At 44.3% G+C, this 18,100-nt stretch overlaps 1 long non-coding RNA gene across 1 annotated transcript in view; it reads left to right on the top strand.

The window, feature by feature from the left end:
* The window catches only part of LOC145544877 (uncharacterized), a 30,138-nt gene extending 17,904 nt beyond the window's left edge, over positions 1-12,234 (top strand). The window contains exons 3-7 of the long non-coding RNA XR_014081683.1: positions 1,505-1,648; positions 4,210-4,344; positions 5,213-5,372; positions 7,462-8,746; positions 9,946-12,234. This is a non-coding gene — a long non-coding RNA (uncharacterized LOC145544877). The remainder of the gene's footprint in view (positions 1-1,504; positions 1,649-4,209; positions 4,345-5,212; positions 5,373-7,461; positions 8,747-9,945) is intronic.
* Positions 12,235-18,100: the final 5,866 nt, after the last annotated feature.

An 18,100-nucleotide genomic window follows, 5' to 3' on the forward strand; every position in this document is an offset into this window, starting at 1 on the left:
TTAGATTTTTAGATTATAGATACATACTTGACTTTGCTTTTTAAAAAATTAAAACTTCAATAAGAGCATATAAGTGAAGAGAAAAAATAAATTCAATATTATAGTTTCACGTTTGGAAAAGTGAATGGGAAAACCATTGTTTTGATAATACAAACTCCCAAAAGCAAAAATGGAATATCGTTTTTGTTGTTGAATCATGTGAGAGATGGATAAGAGATTAGGTTATGGACCTCATGGGGACAGATCATGTGTTTCTTTTATTTATCAGTGATACCCATACCTTATGAATAAATAAATGAAAGTAAGACTGAACAGAAGAATTCACAACAAAAAGGACAGCCACATACACCTGCATCAATCACAAAGAATCTTAAAGACTTGCCAAGCGAAGAAACGTCTATCCTGCACCCAAGTTGCTGGTTTCAGATGAATAACCAGAGTATTACATTGGCATGTGGCTAGTGCTATCTCAGTGATGGGGACAAAGAACTGTGAACCATAGAAAGTGGAGAATATCACTCTGCCTGAGAATATCTGAAGGTGACCTTGAGGGTTGATGGGACATAGTTGGTCTGAGTCTTGAAGAATATCTGAGAATTTCCCAGGTATGAAAACAGAGGAGTGACCATAAGAGGGGATGCAGAGAGATGACAAGACTCGATCTAGCCAAGAGCCGTCAGATGTTCTGTTAGGGGTAGAGCAGAGTCTGAGGAGATGCATCTAGGTAATGGACTTCCCTGTTGGTTCAGATGGTAAAGAATCCGCCTGCAATGCAGGGGACCCGGATTCAGTCCCTGAGTCGGAGAGATCCCCTGGAGAAGGAAATGGCAACTCACTCTAGTATTCTTGCCTGGGGAATCCCACAAACAGAGGAGCCTGGCGGGCTATAGTCTATGGGGTCGCAAAGAGTTGGACATGACTGAGTGACTAATATTTTCTGTTTCTTCTAATGAGATTGGAGAGAGAGGTGGTTACCAAGCTAAGCTCACTGAATCTTCTTCCTTGGGCATTGGAGAGCAAACAGAAGCAGAAAAGTCCCTGAGTCAGATTCGAATTTTAGGGAAGATCATTCCAACAGTAGTGTGGAAGAAGTACCCAGAGCAAAGAGGACAGACACAGGCACCAGAAATAGCAATAAGAAAATAACAAAAAGAAGAGATAATATGCAGTCATTGCTTATAACATGCCCAGGTTTGTGCTCAGGCTTGGCCTGCATTGTCTCATTTAATCTTTTTTTTTTTTTTTTTGATGAACTATCAATTTATTTTGTTTCTAAAGGTTTTTGGAGTATAGTTTTACAATGTTGATTTACAATGCTGTGTTAGTTTCTGCTGTACAGGGAACTCTTCTCAATACTCTGTCAAGACCTATGTGGGAAAAGAATCTTGCAAAGAGTGGATATATGTATATGTATAACTGATTCACTTTGTCTCATTTAATCTGGACTTATACAAATAGGGACACTGACAAATAAGAGATAGGTTTTTTTTTTTTTTTTTTTAAGAAAAAAGTGTTCCTAGCCAGGAAGACTTCAATCAACATGTGGGGTTGGCCTGATTCCAGCAGGTGTGATCACCTGGCAGAACAGGAAGCACTGGGGCAGGAATGAGGCAGTTCCTGACAAGAGCAGAATGACATTTGTTGAGAGGCAAGTAGGGTTAATGCCTAAATATGGTTATTAAAGAGAAGTTCAGGGCCGTGATGTCAGACAATGTCCAGCCAGTCTCCCAACATCCAGTGCTCCCCAAAGCCTGTCCACTCTAGCTCTGGGTGACTTAATCTCACCATCAAGAAATATTAGTCCCGCCACCCCTCAATAAGTTACCATGTGTTACCCCAGAATGACATGGGGCACACGGCGTGTTCAATCCATGTTGTTTTCTTTTCCCTTTTTCTCTTTTCACTGAAATTCCCTCTTCTGATCTCCATAGAACCACTCTCCTATTTAACAAACTCACCATCCTTTACCCTCTCCATACAAGTACCTCCTCCCAATTTCAACACTGTCCTCAACTACTCAACCTTTGGCCAAGCAAGAAGTCTTAATATCATTCTCAACTCTTCCTTCTCTCCTCCATATTTAGCCACCAAGTTCTTTCTCAATCCTAATTCCTGAAGCTTTTCCACTCAATTCATGGTTACTTTGATGACCAAGTAAGTCAGAAAACTTGCCTGACTTAATTGGTAATCCAAAGAACCTCTGACTTACTTGGTCATCCACCTCTGATTTACTTGGTCATCTGAAGAGCCTCCTCATGGTTGGCAAAACCACTCATTTTGCTAACACCAAAATAACCTTTCACATACTCTGTTGAACTGGATTATGGCTTCTCAAAACAGGTTGAAGTCCTAAACATCCCCAAGGACTTGTGGTGATGGTGGTTTAGTCACTAAGTCTTGTCTGACTCTTGCGACCTCATGGACTGTAGCCGCCAGGGTCCTCTGTCCATGGAATTCTCCAGGCAAGAATACTGGAGTGGGTTGCCATTTCCTTCTCCACCAAGGAGTTATATATGTGGCCTTATTTGGAAAATAAGGACTTTGTAGATGATCAAGTTAAGATGAGTCATTAAGGCAGGTCCTAATTCAATATGACTGCATTCTCCTGAAAAGAAGGCAACTTGGACACAGAGCCAGAGACACACACAGGGAGAAGGCCATGTGAAGATGCAAGCAGAGAGGCAGTGATGTTTCTATAAGCCAAAGAACACCAAAGACTACCAGACAATCACTAGGAAGCTAGGGAAAGGTACAGAGCAGATCCTCTCCCATATCCTCAGCAGGAACCAACCCCACTGACACCTTAATCTCAGACTCCCAACCTCCAGACTTTGAGATAAGTTTCTGTTATTTAATCTGCCCAGTGTATGGTACCTTATTACAGTAGCCCTAGCCAACTAATACAACCTCCAAGATGTTTTTTTAAATGCACATCCAATCATACCAATCTTTGCTTAAAATCCTTTAACAATAAGGAAAGTGACAGGTTCTATTTATTGAGTACCTGCTGAGGGCAAGGTGGTTCATCTCTACTATATCTAATCCTTACAACCTCCCTTGAAAGAGGCATTACCATTCCTGATTTTGCAGTTGAAGTAAAATGATATTTTAAAAAGCTGTCACTCAACCAATTTCCCAAAAGTGGTGAGCAGAAAGGCTGAATTTTGACTCTTCATCTCTTTGAATGCAAACGTAAAGCTAGCATTGCATGTTTCACTGTAACAGGGCTCAGTAAACTTCATTTGCAAAGGACCAGATTACTATGATATGATAGGCTTTGCAGGACATATAGTCTCTGTTGTTACAACTTAATACTGCCATCCTTCTCCAATGCATGAAAGTGAAAAGTGAAAGTTAAGTCGCTCAGTCGTATCCAACTCTTAGCGACCCCATGGACTGTAGCCTACCAGGCTCCTCTGTCCATGGGATTTTCCAGGCAAGAGTACTGGAGTGGGGTGCCATTGCCTTCTCCAAAATCAGTCCTAGTCTATATATAAATGAATGGTCATGAATATATTCCAATAAAACTTTATTTACAAAAACAAGTTTCAGGTCAGATTTGGCCCTCTGGTCATAGTTTGCCAACCCCTGCCCTACAATTGTCTTTAGGAAATAATTCACACTCCTTGATAAAGTAATAAGTAATATTCATAGTATGCTTGCTTTATCCCAGGATCTGTTCATGCCTTGACTTATTTAGATTCCCACTGCTCTTATCTGTACTTTAGAGGTCATGAACTTACCAAAATCACATAAACAGTGACAGAGCCATGAATCGAAGTTGGGCAGTCAAGCTCCAAAGCTCATGGTCTCACTCATTCTCCACAAGGGTCTACATACCTCCCTGTGATCCACATAGCCCATCACATTCCTCCAGCCACCCCCTCCTTCCTTTCCCAACACCCTGGTTTTTCAGCCGTATAATAGCTGAGACTAGGAAATGAAGGCAGGAGACAGGGCTAGCCCTCACCCACCTACTCTGGAGGATACATTTGGCCAAGGCCAAAGCCCTGGCTTTCCCAGAGTCCTCTCTACCTGTGGGAAGTGCTGAGTAGGAAGTGAGTACCTACCTCTTGTACCTGGTTTGGGTGAAAATCTAGGGAGATGATGTACAGTATCAAAACATACCAAAAGATGTTGGCAAAATGCTCAGGCTTGCTTTAAAGTATCGAAGTCATTTACTCCATGATTCTTATCATTATTCAATAGATGATGATGATGATGGTTGCTCCTTGGTCTCACCATTCGGCATGCAGGATTTTAGTTCCCCAACCAGGACCAGGGATCGAACCCATGCCCCCTGCAGTGGATGGGTGGAGTCATAACCTCTGGACCACCAGGGAAGTCCCATAGAGTCTTATTATGATTCAATAGAATCTTACTCAACAGCATCTAAGCTAGTGACGGCAGCAACTTGCTTCCTACCAGCTATGCTTGCATTTCCTTTCCTATCAGAATTCTGATTTTGTCTGAGATGCCAGCTAGAGGTGACCAATGACCATCAACAGAAGTCTGCTGAGGATAACCAGGGCAGTTTGGCTTTTCTGATGTAAATAAGTGTCTTTTCCTGGTTGCTTTCTTCTTTCTTCCTGTGATGCAGCCAAAGAACTGGGAGGAGAACCACTCTCTCACAACCACAGGATGAAAATTCTTTATCAAAGCTGGCAGAGAAAAAAAGATAGATTCTGAGCCGCTGATGGAATAATGCAGCTTCCACACCCTGCTTCACACTCCCCATCTCCAAACCTCGGGTCGAGGGAGGAAAATAGCCCCTCCTTTGGTTAAACCTCTGTAGTTGGGTTTCTGATACATGTAGACTTCCTAACGGAAAGACCTAGTCAGTACACAGGGGGCATCCTCAGCAGAGAACATGATTTCTAGGATGTAGTAACTTCTCAGTCACTGTTTGATGAATGAATCAATGTGTGCATGACTATTAATAGAAGACAGAACACTAGATTGTACAGGTCGGTGCCCTAGGGAAAAGTCATACTTAGAGCTACCACTCACTTGCTAAGCACATACTACGTCTCCTGCATCCTTTCATTAGTCTTCACAACTCTTGAAGGTTGGTACTGCCGTCCCATTTCACAGATCAGAAGCCAAAGCTGGAGGAGACTAAGGAGACTTAGAGAAGCACAGCTAGGGTGTGGTGGGACTAGGATTTGAATGCACATCTGCGTGATGCTGAAGCTTGTGTTCCTTCTCTCAGGCTGAGCTGCTGTTAACGGACTATCTGCCCACAGCGCAGCTGGGCCAAGGCTAACGGAAGATCAGAGAAATTCGAGGTGGAACCTAGACCTCACAGCCATGGAGCTTTATGAGCATGGACAATTCTTTCCTCTGCTTCAGTTTCCTCTTGTGTAAGCAAGGTGACAAGAAAACCTTCCTCTTTGGCATGCTATGTGACATGTGATGGGTGTAGGTGGGTGTTTGGCAGAGTGTTTGTAAGAGCTCAGAAAATATGGCCCTCATATTATTGTCATCATCCTCCCAAAAGCCTGTAAGAATCTGTGACACGAATGGGGGCCAGCCCTGAATACAGTAGAAGGCTCTGTAGGAGGTGTCCACATGAGCTAGGCCTCCCAGCTTTCGGAGGCTGTGTGTTCTTTTTTGAATTAATTAGTTAATTATTTTTGGCTGTGCCAGGTCTTCATTACTACTCTCAGACTTTCTCTAGTTGAGGTGTGCATGCTTTCTCTTTGTGATGGTTTCTCTTTTTGTGGAGCACAGGCTCTAGGCGAGCCAGCTTCAGTGGTTGTGGGACATGGGCTTAGTTGCCCTGCAGCATGTGGAATCTTCCCAGACCAGGGATCGAACCTGTGTCCCCTGCATTGGCAGGCGAATTCTTAAGGATTCTTAACCACTGGACTACCAGGGAAGTCCCCTAGCTTATGTGTTCTTTAACTTTGGAGACTAGGTCCCAACCTCTCATTGCCTTCATCAGCATTCCTTTTTGAGCCCAGATCTCCAGGAGCCTCAGAAATGCCTGTGAGATTTCTCTTCCTCGCTCGAAGTTCTGATAGCTCACTGACTTCTTTGTCATTCCCAGCTAAGGGAGCGTCCTTTGGAGCCTAGAGGCTCACCCCTTAATCCCACACAGGTGTCAGACAATGCCCGATGGGCGGACACCAGCTACCGTCTGGCTCCCGGCCGGCCCCACCTCAGCACCAGGAGCAGCTGGGAATTGGACGCGTCTGAGATGAGATGCGGGGGCGGATTTGAGTCTGAGATGCTAATCTGTCCAACTGAAGGCTTCACATCTGTCTTGGCACACATACACACACACACAGGCACACAGGATCTGAAGATTCAGTTACAGCTCCCAGCAGGTGGGGCGGGGTCCTGGGACACTGCATACAAGTATGGCTAGATGCCTACTCTGACAAAGCTGGCATGGCAAATTTCACTGATGCCAGGGGCCACTCAGGAGCCGCAGTGTGGGAAAGAATGGTGCAGGAAATGGCTGATGTGATCAGATCTCTGTTTGAATGCCAGGTCTTTGCCTTATTCGTTTTGTGACTTTTAGTGCATTATTAAACCTCTGTTTTTAGATGCTGTTTTTTCATCTTCAAAGCGGGAGAAATAATAGCATGCACTGTCAAGTGTTAGAGGAGATGATTCAGTAAGGCTTTCAGCACAGTCTTTGGAAAATCGTTAATGGTCGATAAATATTAGCTTGGATTATCAAGTATACGTATTGCGGAAGCACCAAAAGCTTCTAAACAATCGATTACAATCTGCTGTGTGCTCTGCAAGTGATGCTGGGTTGAGGCTGCACTTCATGTTTTTTGTTGTTGCTTCTCTCTGTCCTGTAGAAGTGTTAGGATGAATGGACATAGTACTGTTTTGTGATAAGAACATATCTGGTTCTTAAAGTACAAGTTGAGTCAGTGCTTACCATCTCCTCAGTGCTATGTTTATTGTTCCTGAATAAATAAAATTATCCCACAGAGTTCCTGCTTTCAAAGAGCTGTCAGTCTATCTGGGGAGAGAGCATAAACAGAGGTAAAAGTCAAATACAAATGTGAAGAGCCCATGATAAGGTAACACAGCTCAGTGCTAGTGTGGGTGAATGGGACCATAACCCCTGGGATTATTGAGAAAAGAGAGGTATCCAGGAGGGATGGAATGAATACCGAACTTCTGGCTGACCCCCTCCCAAGGGGCCTGAGATCCCAAAAATGTGAAATCAATGAGAAAGAATGAGAGGTAATTCTTACACTGCATTTGTTGTTGTTGTTGTTATTGTTCAAGTTGTGTCCAACTCTTTGCAACCCCATGGACTGCAGCATGCCAGACTTCCCCATCTTTCACAATCTCCCAGAGTTTGCTCAAACTCATGTCCATTGAGTTGGTGATGCCATCCAACCATCTCATCTTCTGTCATTCCCTTCTCCTCCTGCCCTCAATCCTTCCCAGCATCAGGGTCTTTTCTAATGAGTCGGCTCTTTACAACAGGTGGCCAAAGTATTGGAGCTTCAGCTTCAGCATCAGTCCTTCCAGTGAATATTGGGGTTGATTTCCTTCAGGATTGTCTGGTTTGATCTCCTTTCTGTCCAAGGGACCCTCAAGCATCTTCTCCAGCACCACAGTTTGAAAGCATCATTCTTCGGGAGAACCCCATGAACATTGCATTTACTATGTGCCAGATATTCATCAGACCCAAACATAGGTTTTCACTTCCATCTACATAACAACCCTATGCAGTTGGTCATGTCATTGTCCTCATTTTCAGGATGAACAAGTAGGGTACAGAAGAGGAATGTAATCTGCCCCAGGTCACACAGCTGGTAAGTGTACAAGCTGAATTTTAGACTCAGTCTCCTTCTGTAAGATGTTCTTAACCATTCTGCTATACTGCCTTGCAGAAGAAAGGAAGCCAGATTGTATTCATTACATGTAAGTGACAGCAGATACTATAATAAATAACCCGAAATCCTCAGTAGTTAACACAACAGAAGCTTATCACCTGTCAGATAGCAATTCAATGCAGTTGTTCAGCCGATGTCCTTCCACACAGTGATTCAGGGACCCAGGCTCTTCCATCTTGTGCCTCCATGATTCCCCAGGGCTGTGCAGTCCTCTGATGGAGCTCTCCTGGAGGGGGAGAAAAACCCCTACACTGGGCTTTATGGCCGGGCCTGAAGTGGCACCCCTCATTTCTACCACCACCTGGTGGCGTTCAGTCACACAGCCAGGCCTAATTGCAGGGGAAGCCAGGAAATGTCATTTAGCCAGACGTCCAGGGCAAACATGGATACTGGTGAACACAATCTCTGTCAGGCAGGGCAAGACTCAAATCATTCATCCGAGTGCAACAAAACAGACTTAACTCCAAATGCCAACCCCAAATGCACAGCTATAGCATCATACCCAAAGAGTGGCAACATCCTTGGTCCTAATTCTAGAAGAGAACTAAGGGTACCAGCAGGGCCCTTTCCACAGCTAGGACCCCACAGTGGAAGCAGAGAACTCCAGGTGTGGCTAAAGTGCTAGAAGCACCATAAATGCAGGCTCTTCCATCTCTTCCCCTGCAAAAAGGAAACCTAAAACCGACCAGATGCAGTAAGACCTCTGCCAGTGGGTCAGTGAGTCAGAACTTACCCTCCTGCCTCCGCCCACCCAATTCTGAAGACTGGCAGGAAACTAGAGCCCTGTCAAGATGTTTTAACCATAGAATAGTCTAGAACATGTATAGGTTCAGGATGGGACTCAACTCTGGATGGAGTGACCAGGATGCCAGGTGAGGGAAATGAGATAAGGTCTTGTGACTGAATCATTATAAGAGGTAGAGAGACAGGAAAGGGATGACGACAAAAAGCAGAGAGAGCTATCACTCAGTGATAGCTGAGTATGGCCCTGTGTGCGTACCAAGAGATCATCTTGGGCACATCACAGGTTCTGAGCAAAACAGCCTTGAGAAGCAGGCCTAGACCACACACACCTTGAACTCATATCTAGAGATTCTCCCCATCTTACATTCCATGTCCTGGTAAACTGCACCACATTCATTAAGCAATTTGAGTCATAAATTTGTTTTGTTGTTTAGTCACTTAGTGGTGTCCAACTTTTCTGTGACTCCATGGACTGTAGCCCGCTGGGCTCCTTTGTCCACAGGACTTCCCAGGCAAGAATACTGCACTGCGTTGCTATTTCCTTCTCTGGGGTATCTTTCTGACCCAGGGATTGAGCTTGTGTCTCCTGCATTGGCAGACAGATTCTTTACCGCTGAGACACCAGGGAAGCCCTGAGTCAGAAATAAGTCATCACTAACCTTCCACTCAATCAAGCCCAGTGGATCCAAATACCTCTGAAGGTCTCCATTCTACCCATCCCCACATCATTGTTCAGATACCCCCTTTTTCCCATCTGGGCTAATTGAGCTACGACTTGTCTACAGTTTCCCCTTCTTTCAATGTTCATTTAGTCCAACAGATGTTTATAGAGCTTTGTAGCAGATACTTGCATTCCAATATCCTTCCTTGCCTTCTTACCACCTGAATCACAGCTTGTTCAGGAAAGCAATACGCACAGTTTGAAAATCTCACCTTCCCTGTCTTCTTTGCCACCGTGTGACCAAGTTCTGGCTAATAAGAAGTAGGCACATAGTTCTAGGGAGGGTTCCTTCCCTAAAATGGAAATAAAAGACTTCCAAGAAGGTATTTTTTTCCATTTTCTCTGGCTTTTTCTTCTCCTTCCTGCCTCAGATGTGGGCAGTATGCCTGGAGATTTCTTGCAGCCATGGTGAAAAATGCCAGACAGTAAGGATGGTGCAGCCAGGAGCTAAAGGGACTAGACCCTTGATGACTTTCTGAAGCAGCTGCACACGCCTTGGGCTGCCTGCTTCCAGATATTTCATTAAATGGGTGTATTAGTTTCCTATTGTTGCTGTGATAAATGACTATAAGCTTAGTGATTTAACACAAATTTATTTTCTTTTAGTTCTGGAGGGCAGAAGTTCAAAATTAATCTCACGGAGTTAAAGTCAAGGAGTTGGTGAAATTGATTCCTTCTGTTAGCACCAAAGGAAGAATCCACTTCCTTGCCTTTTGTAGCTTCTGGTGGCCACCTGGGTTCCACAGCTCATGGTGCTTCCTCCACCTGCAGTGCTTCATTCTAATATCTGCTTTGGTCATCATCACATCTTCTCCCAGACTCCTCTGCCTCTCTCTTTAAGGACCCTTCTGAGTCTAAGAGGCCACATGAGGATACACCAGGGTCCTCAGGGTAACGCAGAATAATCTCCCCCTCTTGATCCTTAATCACCACTGCAAAGTCCATTTTTGCCATTTAAGGGAACATATTCACAGGTTCTAGGGATTCAGATGGAAAAATCTTTGAGGGTCATCATTCGTCTACCACAGTAGGAAAAAAACATTCTTGCTTGTGTAAACTACTATTTGACAATTGTTTGCTACTCACAGCTGAAGACAATCTAAGTTGATAGGAGCATCGCCTAGGTCCCAGGCACTGAACTCAGTGCTGGAGACCCTCCAGCCGGCCAAGTGAGTATCCCCAGCTGAGAGTCTGTCAGGCTGTGTTTATAACTCGTATTTGCTTATTTGATGGGCTTTGGGAGGTTATGAACTCTGGAAGGCAGGAAATGTGCAACTCACGTTTTTCTGTCATCTCAGCACCAATCAAGGGACTGACACATCGTGATGCTCAAAAATTGTTGGCAGAACAACAGTTGTTAGTTAAGCTGAGCAAAGGAATGATCATGAGTCACCCGCCATGTCCTTCACTAGAGTTAATTCTAAGATCGCTGAATAGGAGCGTGGAGATTATTGATTAATGGTCTGTCCCAACCGTCCCCAAAAGAGGTTCCATGGAACAGATGCAGGATGAAAACAAGAGGGGCCAAGAAAGTTGGGGCGGGGTCGGGGTGAGGTGGTGTTGAGACAAATTAGTTTAGAAGGCCCGCACATACACGCCTGCCTCTTAAAGTTTCAAAACTCTGAGATGCTCCATAATGAAGAAGTTTGCTTAACTCTAGTTCAGTGCTTCCCAAACGTATTTGACCATGATTTTTCAAAGAGCATGTGTTAATCTCCTATTGAAGCAGTGTTCTGTACAACATATTTTGAGAAACAAGATGGTATTCTTGTCTATAGCCATACCACCCTGAACGCACCCAATCTCAGATCTTGGAGGCTAAGCAGGCTTGGGTCTGGTTACTTGGATGGGAGAAACACTTCTCCACCCTTCCCAGGACTGGTTTGGGAACTAGAGCTGTCCAGAGCCCACAGGTGGACTCAACAAAGGACCAGAACAAAAGTGCACCCAGGCTGCCGAATGGAAGTGCTGCCATGGCATTTATTCCAGCAGAAGAGAAGGTGAAGCCTTTTCCAATTATCTCCAAAGGCTGCCTGGCTGGTTTCAAATGGCCCAGGTGCAGAGTCCATGAGCGGAGAGGAACAGGGTCTTCAAGACCTCCCAAAGGCATCATTCTTGAGTGGCCCTGCCAGGGCAAGCCCTAGCTGTGTCCTGAGCCCAAGCCAGCTGACCATTTCCCAGCCACCCCCAGCCGAGAGGCAGCCAGAGCTTGAGGACCTATCTCTTCCTCCACAGCAGCCAGCCCGGGCCCCTCCGCATTCTGATCCTGCTGCATTGAGAGGCACCGCTCCCTGTGCCCACTCGGCATTGACCTCCAGCCTCAGAGACATTCCCCACCCTCCACCCCAAACCTTCTGAACTCCTGGACTCTTTACAGGACAAATGTCCGTGGAATGACGGACCTGAACGTGATGCTGAAGAGCCTCTGTCGTGTGGTTTTGTCACTTTGAAATCTGCAGTTCAGTGTGTTCATTTTCAATCTGAAATTTGGGAGTTTATCGAGATTGAACAGGGACCCAGTCTAAGGGACACAGGGCAGCTTTTCCTTTTTTTTTGTATGGGACTCATTTCGAGGAATTTCTTTATGTGGAGCCATATACCGAGGTCACAGGATAAAAATCTCTGGAACTGACCAAGCCCCATAGCAACTATTGCCATGAGCCTCCAGATCTAAACCAGCCAGTTCCCTTATCCCTTATTATGTAAAATACCCACCCTATCATCCACCCTAGAGCAAGCTAACCAATCATCTAATGCCATCATTCCTGTAGGAATTTTCTCTGTCTTGAGACTACAAAAATTGGCTGTTATCCTGCAAAAAGGTTCAACTCTCCCTTGAGCCAGCCCATTGTTCTAACAGTGTCTCCCACTCTAGTAAACTTTATTCTCCTTTCATTCTTCCTCGTGTCTGGAAATTCTTATCCAACCTCTGCACAGACCACAACATTTTATGTTCCTTACAGATAATTTTTTTTTTTACTTTTAATCACATGGTCTAGGTGAAGATCTTTCCATAGTACACACGGGAAAACTGAGGACCTGAGAAGGAAAGTAAGTACCCAAGATTGCAAAGCAAATTAATGGAGCTGGAAGGAGAATCTGGGTCTCTTGACTCCTAATTAAGCATTGTTTCCCTCACACTCTGCTGTTCCTGGTGTGGGTGGCACTGGACCAGAATAGAGCATTTGATATGAAATCTTTATGAGATTTCTTTTTCCCCAAATTCCCAACAGTTACTAGAAACTCTGGGAGAAAACAGACTCCTAAAAGTAAATTTGGATTAGTATAAAAAGGAGCAGGATTCTTAAAGGACACATCCAGGGACTCCATTTGCTATGTGAACTATTCCTCCACTGGCTATAAAATGGATTCGTGTAGAGGGAGTCTCCTCACCACCACCACCCCGCCCAGCCCTCCCAAACACAATCCACTGTCTCTTCTCTTCTCATTGGCTTCATGGTCATTTTTAGAGACACCACTCTTGCTAAGGAAAGTATTCTTAATCCTGCACAGGAAAGTATTCTTAATTCTGCACAGGCTTAGCACAGCCATGTACTTAATTCATCCAAAAGAATGAAGCACTGCCCACCCCACAAAGAGCAAATCCCATCCCAATCTACTTCCTGACCCAACCCCTCCCTGTCACTACCACTCTGCCCAGGGCAAAACAACAAAAGGGAATCCACTTATCAGAATATGTGTTGATGAGAATAAGAGTCTATAGGAAGTTTAAAGCAGAGAAATCCTTAATTTGCCAGCTGAGGATTTGCATCAGAAAAGACTATAGAATTTAAACAAGTAAGTTTAAATTCTATGCAATCAAGTTGATCCACCCATCAAGTTCAATGAAACATAACTTTTCTTCTTGTTTCTTCCCTACACCCTTCTCCTCTTCATGGCTCTTATGTAGGGTACAAATTAACCACTTCTTTCAGGGAAGTATACTCTCCAGGAGCCTGGAATTATGACCATAATACACAATGAAGAGCTGAAGCTCAGAATGGTTAAGTAATTTGTCCTAGGTCACACAGTGAGAAAATGGTGAAGCCTGAATTCAGAGCCAGGTTTCAGACTCCAGTGCTGGTATTTTCTCCACAGGGGCCTTTGCCTCTGTGAGGTGCCATATTAATAACATGAGCTGACATTTATTGAAGTCTTGTTGTTTGCTGGGTACTGCGCAAAACTGCTGCCCTTGAAGAAGTATCGAAATAAACCCTCTGCCCTAAAGGACAAGAGTGGCTTTTGCATGTTGAACCTACCTCGGTCTTCCAGTTGAGAGAGGAAAAATATAATCCATCTCTGGGAACTTCTAATTGAATGGAATAAGACTCAGATCAGATGTCTCTCTGCATTGTCACCTCCTGTGCTCTTGCCAGGTCACAGAAACAAATAGCAATGTCACTTTGACAACTCCCATTTCAATATCAGATGTGGACAACATTCCAGACAATCAGTTCAGTTCAGTTCAGTCACTCAGTCATGTCCGACTCTTTGTGACCGCATGGACTGCAGCACACCAGGCCTCCCTGTCCATCATCAACTCCTGGAGTTTACTCAAACTCATATCCATTGAGTTGGTGATGCCATCCAACCATCTCATCCTCTGTTGTCCCATTTTCCTTCTGCCTTCAATCTTTCCCAGCCTCAGGGTCTTTTCAACTGAGTCAGTTCTTCACATCAGGTGGCCAAAATATTGGAGTTTCAGCTTCAACATCAGTCCTACCAATGAATATTTGGGACTGATTTCATTTAGGATAGACTGGTTGTATCTCCTTGTTGTCCAAGGGACTCTCAAGAGTCTTCTCCAACACCACAGTTCAAAAGCATCAATTCTTTAGTGCTCAGCTTTCTTTATAGTTCAACTCTCACATCCATACATGACTACTAGAAAAAACCATAGCTTTGACTAGACAGACCTTTGTTGGCAAAGTAATGTCTCTGCTTTTTAATATGCTGTCTAGGTTGGTCATAACTTTTCTTTCAAGAAGCAAGCATCTTTTAATTTCATGGCTGCAGTCACCACCTGCAGTGATTTTAGAGCCCCCCAAAATAAAGTCTGACACTGTTTCCACTGTTTCCCCATCTATTTGCCATGAAGTGACGGGACTGGATGCCATGATCTTAGTTTTCTGAATGTTGAATTTTAAACCAACTTTTTCACTCTCCTTTTTCACTTTCATCAAGAGGCCTTTTAGTTCTTCTTCATTTTCTGCCATAAGGGTGGTGTCATCTGCATATCTGAGATTATTGATATTTCCCCCAGCAATCTTGATTCCAGCTTGTGCTTCTTCCAGTCCAACATTTCGCCTGGTGTACTCTGCATAGAAGTTAAATAAGCAGGGTGACAATATATAGCCCTGATGTACTCCTTTCCCTGTTTGGAACCAGTCTGTTGTTCTATGTGCTGTTCTAACTGTTGCTTCTTGATCTGCATACAGATTTCTCAGGAGGCAGGTCAGGTGGTCTGGTATTCCCATCTCTTGAAGAATTTTCCACAGTTTATTGTGATCCACACAGTCAAAGGCTTTGGCATAGTCAATAAAGCAGAAGTAGATGTCTTTCTGGAACTCTCTTGCTTTTTTGATGATCCAACGGATGTTGGCAATTTATCTCTGGTTCCTCTGCCTTTTCTAAATCCAGCTTGAACATCTGGAAGTTCACGGTTCACATACTGTTGAAGCCTGACTTGGAGAATTTTGAGCATTACTTTGCTAGCATGTGAGATGAGTGCAATTGTGCAGTAGTTTGAACATTCTTTGGCATCGCCTTTCTTTGGGATTGGAATGAAAACTGACCTTTTCCAGTCCTGTGGCCACTGCTAAGTTTTCTAAATTTGCTGGCATATTGGGTAAAGCACTTTCACAGCATCATCTTTTAGGATTTGAAATAGCTCAACTGAGATTCCATCATCTCCACTAGCTTTGTTCACAGTGATGTTTCCTAAGGCCCACTTGACTTCGCATTCCAGGATGTCTGGCTCTAGGTGAGAGATCAAACCATCATGATTATCCAGGTCATGAAGATCTTCTTTGTATAATTCTTCTGTGTATTCTTGTCACCTCTTAATATCTTCTGCTTCTGTTAGGGCTTAGACAATACCTGTGGCAATCAGACATGCCAGATGGTTTAGGAGGGTTCCACACTTGGTATCTGTCCTCCGATCCCCCTAGGTGGCTTGTCAAAATGTGGTTACCATATATAAAGCCCACATGTGTGTGTGCTAAGTTGCTTCAGTCATGTCCAACTCTTTGAGACCCCATGGGCTGTGGCCCTCCAGGCTCCTCTGTCCATGAGATTCTCCATACAAAAATAATGGAGAGGGTTGCCATTCGTTCCTCCAGAGGATCTTCCTGACCCAGGGGTCGAACCCATGTCTCTTATGTTTCCTGCATTGGCAGGCAGGTTCTTTACCACTAGTGCCACCTGGGAAACCCATAAAGCCTATAGCTCTGCCCAAATAGTTAATGTGAACCTCATGTCACCAAAGCCAGGAGTTTCAGTCTGAGCATGAGCTTGTCCCTGGAACAGCTTTAATTTATGACTCCTTCAGAGGGGCAGGTTTGCATGTTGCAGCCCATGATCTCAGAGACAGGCATGAGCCCCATCTCAGTTTAACAGGTTGGTTTCGGGAATCAAAGATTCCAAAGATTGAAGTGTCATCTGTGTTTTGTAGGCAAATATCTCCTTAATCACTACTCCATTGCCTGAGGTCAGAATCATAACCTATGCAGGCGTTCTAAAGGAATTTGGTTTCCCAGTTGGCAATAAATCGTACATGTTTCCAAGCTGGGCATGTTTAGGCATTTGACATATCGCTCTGCAGATCTAAGAACAAGACAAAGGGTGGTTCTGTGCCAGAGCAGAATGGTGGAGAGGCGGAGGACACCCAATGTTGTCACATCTGAAAATATTTCTCCACCACCACTCCCATTTCACTACCTTAATCACCAAAGATACCACCCTCCAGGCCTTTCTTCCATGATTTGAACAACCCGAGTATCCACCAGTGATGAGGATTCCTCAGGCTTCAGGGGGGCCAGCTGGAGGGCCAAAAGGTTGGCAGAAAGGCTGAAGCCTAGCTCATCAAGACCACAAGAGTTAATTATAAGGATCAGAAGAGGAGAAGCAAGTGTTTCTCTAACTTTAATCCTTTGAGGGAACTTGCTAGAACTCTGCGCCTTCCACAGTCCCTCCAGCATTTCTGGAGTCACTAGAGATCTCAGATGTGATTGTGAACAAGTCTTCCACTACTCTTCACCTCCTGCTGTTGCCACAACCTCTGTGACGCATAAAAGCCACCCCTAGATACCCTGCCATCAAGATAGCAGCCTTGATGGCAGCATTGCCAGAATCTCTTGGAATAACTCCTTCTACTTTATTCTCAGCATTCATTTCCTGAGGACATAGTCAAGAGTCTCTCAGTGCTGAGTGAGACAGCCAGTGATTATATGCTGCAGAAAGAGTTCCCACTGTCTTATGATGCTTCTGTGCCCCCTGAAACAAACCTCTGTGCCTCTGCTCTTTACCTAAGATGAGTTCTAACCCAGAAGGTTTCTTAGTCCACCATGTAACCCACCCTACTGTCATTCCATATTTATCCAATAAATGTTTTCATTATCTAACGTAATCACCATAGGAAACACATGCCATAGATTATCCTTAAGTTAAGCCATCCCTTCCATTCCTAATGTTTCTCCAAGACACAGCAGCCTGTGTATGAGTTAAAAAAATGGGGCTGAGTTTAGACGAATAAACTGTACCTCTCTAATTCTAACCCTGCCCCTGTCGTAAGATGTTTCCTCTCTCAAAGAGTGTCCTCTCTCAAAGGGGCCACCTCTCCCATGCTCACAAACAAGTTTCCTCCTTTTCCAGGTAAACAGACTAATACTGCCCTTAAACCCAACTTAGATGATTGGCTTTATTGAATAGAAGAAACTCAGGGAGGATGTTGGCTTATCAGTCCCACCTCCAGTAACATGTTTCAGTCCTGCTTCCTGCATCTGCCCAACTATGAATGCCCATGGTGGCCATCAACGTTGCCACTGAGCCACAGTGTGGACCATCAGGTAATCATGACAAACTAGCCAGGATTCTTAGGGTTGCTAGTGACAGACACCCAAGTCAATATGAATGAGCACAGGAGGGAATTTATTAAGTCACATCACTTAAAAAATAAAGTCAAGATAGTGAAATATTCAGGAATCCCAGTCTATCCCTCTCCCTCACCCCTCATCTCTCTCCTCTGCTCACCTTTGTGGTGGCTTCATGACCAAGCAGGTTCCCTCCTTGCAGTGGCAAAATTGGCCACTGTGACTGTCAACTCCAAGTTTACCGCTATTTATGAGTAGCAGGAAGGAAAATGCGAGATCTTTCTCTCAATAGCTCTGGAGAAAAAGTCCTGGCAAGATCTTTGATTGCCTCGGCTTGTGTAACATCCTTTCCCTGAACCAATCACTGTGACCAGAGGAATATAAACTTTAGTTGACCAAGGTCATAGGCCCACCTCGTGTAAAAGAGAATTGATTTCAACTGAACTAATTGGAATATTGTCCCCAGAGAAAAGAAGTTTACTGTCACCAAAATAAAGAAGAGAAGAATTCCAGGAAAGCTAAATCAACTGAAATCCAAAGACTTCTTTCTGAGATTTTACGTATCTCTTAGCCCTTTTAGGCTTGCTCAGGAACTGGGATAAAACCAGATCTGCCAGCATGGGGGTCAGGACATCAATGGCTCCTGGTGTGAAGATCAGGGATCTGGAAGG

The sequence above is a fragment of the Giraffa tippelskirchi genome, chromosome 4 (assembly GCF_054371585.1).
Source record: "Giraffa tippelskirchi isolate mGirTip1 chromosome 4, T2T-mGirTip1v1.2.pri, whole genome shotgun sequence".
In the NCBI taxonomy this organism is placed as follows: Eukaryota; Metazoa; Chordata; class Mammalia; order Artiodactyla; family Giraffidae; genus Giraffa; species Giraffa tippelskirchi.